Source organism: Ceratotherium simum, chromosome 11, assembly GCF_057802395.1.
Source record: "Ceratotherium simum simum isolate JZ-2026a chromosome 11, ASM5780239v1, whole genome shotgun sequence".
Taxonomy (NCBI): domain Eukaryota; kingdom Metazoa; phylum Chordata; class Mammalia; order Perissodactyla; family Rhinocerotidae; genus Ceratotherium; species Ceratotherium simum.
The window spans coordinates 40,235,782-40,243,871 of NC_141910.1; the positions used below are offsets into that span (position 1 = coordinate 40,235,782).

At 49.2% G+C, this 8,090-nt stretch overlaps 1 pseudogene; it reads left to right on the forward strand.

The window, feature by feature from the left end:
- Positions 1-328: 328 nt before the first annotated feature.
- LOC106802868 (uncharacterized) lies at positions 329-6,735 on the forward strand (annotated as a pseudogene).
- The last annotated feature ends 1,355 nt before the right edge of the window (positions 6,736-8,090 follow it).

Below are 8,090 nucleotides of genomic sequence, written 5' to 3' on the forward strand. Positions count from 1 at the left end.
AGCTCAGCCACCTCCAGAGGTAGGACAGGAGTGGGATGGGTCACTTGCAATCTGTGCCGTCAGCAGCTGTCACTTGCATAAGCTTGAATCAGGAATCCTGACCCTTGTATGGCTCCAGCGTGCACGGAGTGCCGTACTGCAGCAGGATGTGTTGGGGTGGGTGGATTGAGACCAGATGCTGCTTGCTCAGGGTCCAGAGTCTGTTAGAGCTCATTTCTAAGGGAGCTGCTACAAAATACTAATGGGAACGGGGCAAACAGAGTGGCTAGGAATAACATTCTTTAGATAATATTTTTATCCTCAAGTTCTGACACAGGTCTCTTGGGACATGGTGTCTTCCCTTGCCTTGACCTTGTCCATGACACTGAGCTTTGTCGTGGTCACCTGGTTGTACCTCGGGGCTGCAGCACAGGCCCTTCACACTGTCCAACATATACTAGCCAGATTGGAATCTTTGCCAGCTCCAAATATCACATGCCAGTGGAAATCGGCTGAGGCTGCCCTAGGCTGTAAGAAATGGTGGGTTTGCCCCCCAGTCGGGGGAAAAAGGGCCTTGGTATGGCTACAGAGTACAACTGACAAAATTAGGGACCAGGGTTTTCTTTTTTTTTTTAATTTTTATTTATTTATTTATTTTTCCCCAAAGCCCCAGTAGATAGCTGTATGTCATAGTTGCACATCCTTCTAGTTGCTGTATGTGGGATGCAGCCTCAGCATGGCCGGAGAAGCGGTGCGGCGGTGCGTGCCCGGGATCCGAACCCCGGGCCGCCAGCAGTGGAGCGCGCGCACTTAACCACTAAGCCACGGGGCTGGCCCGGGACCAGGGTTTTCAAAAGCAGAAAAGGAGAGGTTGAGACTGCAGGCTGGTACCTGAGGCCTGGTGAAGTGCTGGGAAGTTGGCTCAGAAATAGGGGGGTTTCCTGAGGGCACCTAGCTGCAGGAAGGCCATGCCAGGGCTCCTGTACATTTCAGCACGCCAAAGGGGAGAGACAAGTGGGAAGAGGGCAGGAAGGCAAGAGGCGCTTGGGCCGGGGTCTGCTGGCCCCTGGGCCCACTTGAGGGTCTGGCTGTACAGGCTGACACTTAAGTTGTTGAGAGAGTGGAGCCTGAGTCCAGGACTGTGGAAAAAGCCAAGGAAGGAAGCAGCTTGGTTGCTCAGCTCAGCCCGGGCCCCTCTCCTCAGGGAGGCCCTGGCACAGGTTAGAGAAGTGCCTTGCCACTGGTGAGGGTGTGGGAAAGATGTAGGATGTTCCAGAATTGGTGTGTACCTGTCAGGCTCCAAGCCACCGTCCCCTCCCCCACAGTTCTCCTGCTTAGGCCACGAGCCCTCCATGTTAGACAGCAGAGTAATTTGAAAATTGAGTTGCAGCTGGATGAGTTGATGTCCACTTCAAAGTTCAGTGGTGTTTAATTAAAGCCTTCCAGAGACTAAACCTGCTCACAAGAAATTATTCTGACCAAATAATTAAAGAGAATAAAGGTTAGATTTGTATTTCTGGCTAAGTCTCTGTTGCAATTGGCATCTCCAAAACGTGAATTCCATTAACCTTTCATGAACCAACATTAAATTGCTTTCAATGAGTTGTCATTCTAATTAAAGTAGAGTCACATAGAAAAGCCTTTGTTTATACTTGGTGTCTGTTCCCTTTTCTCCTCTGGAATTATGTCCTCGAAGAAACGGTCATTTGGAAAAACGGTTTATAACTTGATGTGTCTGCCCATCCCTCCCTTAGTCGGGACCTGTTTATTGAGTGTCAGAAAGAATTGCACCAGGGGAAGTAGGCCGCGGCTGCAGTGGGAGGGCTGGGGTAAGTAATCACTGCTGGAGGTGGGTTGAGGTGTGTAATTTGCAAAAATGTGTGCAGTGGCGGTGGGAGATAAGGAATAGTTAACGTAGGCTGGGTAGCCCACCAAGGCCAGGGCAGCGTGGGCAGGCCTCAGGACGTTTTGGGGAGATGAGGTGAGGCACCGTCTTCCCAGGGGGGCCTTGTGGGTCAGGAGGGCGTGTGCTGCCCTTTGAAATACGTGATCTAGCTCTCCCTGAGCCATTATGCCTTGGCTGTGGGTGGCCTTGCTTCTGCCGAGTGATGATGAGAGTCCTCATCTGGGCCTGTCTGCAGCCTCAGTCTCCTGCAAGAGCCAGCACTTCCAGGCTTCTGTCTAGTGGCCACAGCAGGAGGGGTGGAGGAGGACGGTGGGATCCAACATTGTGTCCCTGCTGCAGGACTTACCTATACTTTGTCATCCAGCATATTTTTTCTGTTTATTTTCCTGAGTGATTATGGATGTGATGTGTTATAGCCAAGAAAGAGTCTCTAAGCCTACCCAGGAATCCTCAAGGTGGACCATTCCAGGCTCCCAGAACTCAGGAGGGGAGATCTGCTTTCTTCAGCTGCGGGTGGACAGAGGTCAGAGGTGCTAACTGTACCCTTACTTGTGTTGTCTTGGGAATGTGAATGTGTGGTGAGGAGACTTGCTGGTCTTCGCGCAGCTCCACGCTGTGCTCTGGGCCTAGAAGAGCCTCGCTGTGGTCTGGGATCTGGGCCAGATGCCATTGAAAACAGAAGGAGCAGCCTGACTCCACTTGCCAAGACTGTTGGGCCTCAGGAGCAAGAGCAGCTCGGGCCTGGGGTTTCCTAGTGCTGCCAGCCAGCCTGGCCGCTTCTGAGCTGGGTCTTGCAGCCTTGTTGGCTCTTCTCTTTCCTGATTCCCCAGCTCCTGGCCTGTCTCTGGCTCCCCATAAGTTTTACGTTCTTCCCTTCAGGGCCATCAGGTGCCCTGTTGTCCTTTCCCACGGGCTTTTCCATGAGCAGATCTGGGGTTACCTGAGGATAGGCACCCTGTCTCCCTGTCATACTGGGGACTTGCCCCATCTTCACCATCAGTATCCCTTACAGCACAGACCATTCTGTAATCGCTGTGTGCCAGATTCTGTGTTGGGCATTAGAGACCAGAGAGAGGTGACACCGTCTCTGGCCTCTGGAGCTCACAGAATGATGCGCACAACCAAAGTGCAACAGAACTGTCCAGAGGTAGGGCCAGGGCCCAGGAAAGCGAGGGGACGAGTGGCAGAGACATGGTGAAAGAGGGCACTGTTTAAATTGCATAGTGTGTGCATAGGTGGTTTCCAGCAATATACAGCAGGGAAGGACATTTGGCCTGAAGGACAAGCCGTGCTGATGTGTGAGAGCATCTTGGATGTGCGTGAGAGGAGGTGGGAAGAGGGAAATGGCAGAACCTACGACTTGAGAGGGAGGCTCAGGCCAGCTCACAAGGAACCTTCCTGGGGCTGGGCCAGAGAGAGCTTGGACTCTAGTCAGTAAGCAATAAGTGTATGGTGTATATGTGTGATGGCCACAGAATCCAGTGTTCTTTTGCTTCTTTTGAACCCATGGTGCCAGTATGGAGGACAGATTGGAGAGGGACAAGACTGAAGGCATTCCAATAGTTAAGAGTTAAGAGTGTTCAGCTGAGAGAGAACGAGGGCCTGGGGAGCAGTGGCAGTGGGCATAGAGAGAAAGGAATGAATCCCATGATGTTGAGAAGGCAGAATGAGCAGTTTGACAATTAGTTGGACATCGGAGGTAAGGGTGTCGAAGGCTTTTGGGTGCTCCTGGGATGACTCAGCTTGGCTTCTGGGTGAGTGGGGGTGAGAGAGTGGAGATAAACAGGGCAGGGCATGTTTTGTTGGAAAAACGGGATTGCTTGTGAGACCTCTAAGCAAAGAATTCCAGTAGGCAGTTGGGTCTGGAGATGAGGCAAGGAGTCTGGACTGGAGATATAAATTGGAGAGTTAGCAGAATACAGGGGCAGTGGCAACCATAGGTGTCGGTTGCATCGTTAGGGAGGGTGTGTAAGAGTGAGGAAACAGGATGGGGGAAACATGAATATTTCTAGAGTGGGCGGAGAGGAAGAAAGCCTGTGACGGCTCACAGGGGTATAAGAATAGAAGGAACACAGACATAATGTTGCACAAAAGAAGCCAGACACAAAAGAGAACATACTGTATGATTCCATTTATATGAAAGTCAAAACCAGGCAAAAATAATCTATGGTGATCGAGGTCAGAATAGAGTTACCCTTGGCAGGGAGTACTGTGGGAGGAGGGGGCACAGGCAGAGTGCTGGAGATGTTCCATATCTTCATCTGGGCGGGTGTGTTCATATGTATGCGTATACACAGATACACTAAGATTTGTATACTTTACCGTAAGTTAAACCTAAAAAAAAACTTAAAAAGAAAAAGGAAGGAAGATGGAAGTGAAGGGGAGGAAAAATAGAAGTTGAATAACGTGCATACCTCCTGTGTACAGGGGAGATACTTGGAAAAATGAGTCACTCCCTGAGGTGGCTTAGAATTCAGGCTTAAACACCATCTTAATGGGAGAAGGGGAGAGGGATGTAGGCCTCTTAGGGGAGAGTAAATGATTTTTAGGGAAGATGAATGGGCCCTTGGAAGACTAGATGGGAGGTCTAATAGTTTGTGACAAAGTTTGTGTGGGTGTGGTGTTGACTTCTAGTCTCCTCTCCTGTGATAAGTCAGTGTTCCCTGATTGATGAAACTCCCAGGGAGGAGATTTATGACAACTGCGTTCATTTTGGAGGATCTGTTTTTAGGCAGATAAGGGGAGTTCAGAGACAGCCTGCCCCTGCATCGGCTGTTTCTTGCCTACAGCTCAAAATAATCAATATACGAAAGTGGTATATTTTGGGGTGCCATAGTCTGCTACAGGAAGGAAGAAAAGGGAAGGGAGAAGAGAAGGAAGCAAGCTGGAGCCAGTGGTGTCAGGAGAGGATAGGGTTTTCACAAAAGAGGACGATGACCAGTGTCACTCACACTCAGAGGTGAGGCACTGGGCTGGCTCCGTGGAGCGGCATGGATGTATGGGCTGTGTCCTTGGAGGCTGCCCTGCCAGTCCTCCCATGTTCACTAGTGTGTGTCCCTAGTGCTGTTGAATGAGTGGCATAGAACAGACCCTAACATTGAATCAGAATAGAGGAGGAGCGAAGATCCTCAGGTCAAGGGCATACCTGAGAAATTGCCCATGCTTTGTCCATAGCAACCAGCCGTGCAAATGGCCACGTCTCTGGTTTTCTTAGTACCCTCCCAGATGAATCCCTGTGTATAAGTTCAATGATGTTTAATAAAAAATCTAATTACTATAATTTAATTTAAAAGAACTTCCTTCTATTTTAACGTGAGGGTTTCCCCATGGAAACCACTTCAGCTTTGGCGGCTGTGAATGGCAGCTTTATTAAGGGAGCCATCTGCAGGCTTTCCTAACAATCTGTCGCACTGCTCATCACTTCCAATGCAAACATTGCTTATTGTGATGCGGGCCCCAGCCAGTCATCCAGAGGCGACAGCCTTCCCTGTGCCCTGATGTAGGGACAGCTAATCTCTTTCTTTTGTGCTCCTTGAATGCTGGGCCTTCACAGAGCAGGGACAGGCAGAGCCCATGAGCTCAGCAGATGTCTCTCCCCTGTTGATCTGATGCTCTTGGTGGGCAAGGCCCTTATTCTCTTCTTTCAGACTGAGACCAGGGAGATGGGGTCTTAGGGCAGCACAGATAGTATCTAAACTTACCTGAACCCACCATGGAAATGCCTTTTTCATCGCAGCCCTTAGTTTTTCATGTCAAATTCCTCACTTGCCCCTAAGGAAGAGCTGACCCATCAAGTGGGAATGGGGTTGGTGTGCCAGGGTCCTGTGAGGGCTTGAGTCCTAACACATTCTTCCAAGAGAGAGGGGACTCTTGGCTCAGCTCAGAATTAATTCATCTTCTAAATGGAAATGTCAAACCCTGCCAAACATTCCTGCTAATGATTCTGGTGATGAGATATTCATGGGCAGCAAACAGTAGGCCTCATGAAAATGAATTTCGCCGATGAAGCTGGGGGCCTGTCACTCTCAAGGGAGAAAGCCTGATCACCTAATCTCAATTCTGCAGCAGTTTCACGAGGGCCCTGCTAAAGAGTGGAATTTTTATTTTCTTGTCATTTTATTAATTCTGAATAAGGGGAGGTGGTTCAGCCCAAGCACCTGAGGGAAGGCAGCAGCAGGGTGGCTTCAGGAGGGGGTTTCCAAGAAAGGAAGTGAGTACCAGTGACACTCAAATCAGAAGCGAGAAGCAAGGAGGAGCAAGGCGGGGGTACAGAATGTTCCAGAAAAGGGAGAGGACACTGAAAGGCTGTCTGTCTCCTTCCGTCAGTGCTTATACACCAGCCGATCTCATTGGAGGGGTGTGCCAGCAGGTGACTTCTCAGTGCTCCCAGGTTGTTTCTTGCCCCTGCTGTCCCAGATGCGGAGCTTTACAACCACACCTCAGACAGCACCCCTCCCTTGCCTGGGGTTCCCTCATGCTCACCCTAGAGCTAGGGATATTCCCCCAGACCACCGTGGCAGCAAAGCCGTGGATGGAACAGCTGCAGAGAGCACCCACAGAGAGTGCCGAGGTCCACAATCAGAGATGTTTTATTTGACCTGTAGGTGGAGTACCTCAAGTGCACACAGACAGAAATTGTATTAAAATTTTTTTGTTGTATTAAGGCCTGTTTTCCACATTTCCTTCAAAAGCATAAAGGGAAGGTCAAGTTTCTACATCATTATTATTATTTTAAAATTTATTGAGGTGACTTTTTTTTTTTTATAATTTTATTTATTTTTTTTCCCCCAAAGCCCCAGTAGACAGTTGTATGTCATAGCTGCACATCCTTCTAGTTGCTGTATGTGGGACACGGCCTCAGCGTGGCTGGAGAAGTGGTGCGTCGGTGCGCGCCTGGGATCCGAACCCGGGCCGCCAGCAGCGGAGCGCACGCACCTAACTGCTAAGCCACGGAGCCTGCCCATGGTTTTTAACATTATATAAATTTCAGGTGTACATCATTGTATTTTGACTTCTGTATAGACTGCATCATGTTCACCACCAAAAGTCTCGTTTCCATCCGTCATTGTACACATGTGCCCCTTTACCCCTTTTGCCTTCCCCCAACCCCTTCCCCTCTGGTAACCACCAGTCTGTTCTCTCTATCTGTGTGTGTTTGTATGTTTATCTTCCACGTATGAGTGAAGTCATACAGTAATTGTCTTTCTCTGACTTATTTCGCTTAGCATAATGCCCTCAAGGTCCATCCATGTCGTGGCAAATGGCACAATTTTGTCTTTTTTTTTTTTTTGTGAGGAAGATCAGCCCTGTGCTAACATCTGCCAATCCTCCTCTTTCTTTGCTGAGGAAGACTGGCCCTGGGCTAACATCCGTGCCCATCTTCCTCCACTTTATATGGGACACCGCCACAGCATGGCTTGCCAGGTGGTGCGTCGGTGTGTGCCTGGGATCTGAACCGGCGAACCCCGGGCCGCCACAGCGGAGCATGCGCACTTAACCACTTGCACCACCGGGCCAGCCCCACGATTTTGTCTTTTTTTATGGCTGAGTAGCATTCCGTTGTATATATATTTACCACATCTTCTTTATCCATTCATCTGTTGATGGGCACTTGGGTTGTCATTATTTTTTTTTTTTCTTTTTTCTGAGGAGGATTCGCCCTGAGCTAACATCTGTGCCAGTCTTTCTCTATTTTGTATGTGGGTCACTGCCACAGCATGGTGGTGTAGGTCTGTGTCTGGGATCTGAACCCGTGAACCTGGGCCCCCGAAGTGGAGCACGCTGAAGTTAACCACTACACCACGGGGCCAGCCCCTGTCATTATTTTTTAAGCATTTTCTTTTGAAATAAATATGAACTCATATAGAAAATTTCAAAAATAGTACATAGAATTCAATGAACCCTTCCCTCAGCTTCTCCCAATGGTAACATCTTATATAATATGTAATATTAAGACTAGGAATTTGACGACGATACAATGCAGTAATCCAGGCCATAGACCTTATTCAATTTCCACCAGTTTTGCATGCATTCATGTGTGTGCTTGTGTAGTTCTCTGCAATTTAATCCCATGTATAGGTTCACCTCACCATCACCACAGCCAAGAGAGACTGTTCATCACCACAGAGGAACCCCCTTGTGCTACCCTTTCATAGTGACATTCCCTCCCCTCTGTACCTGTCCCCTGGCAATCACTAATCTGTTC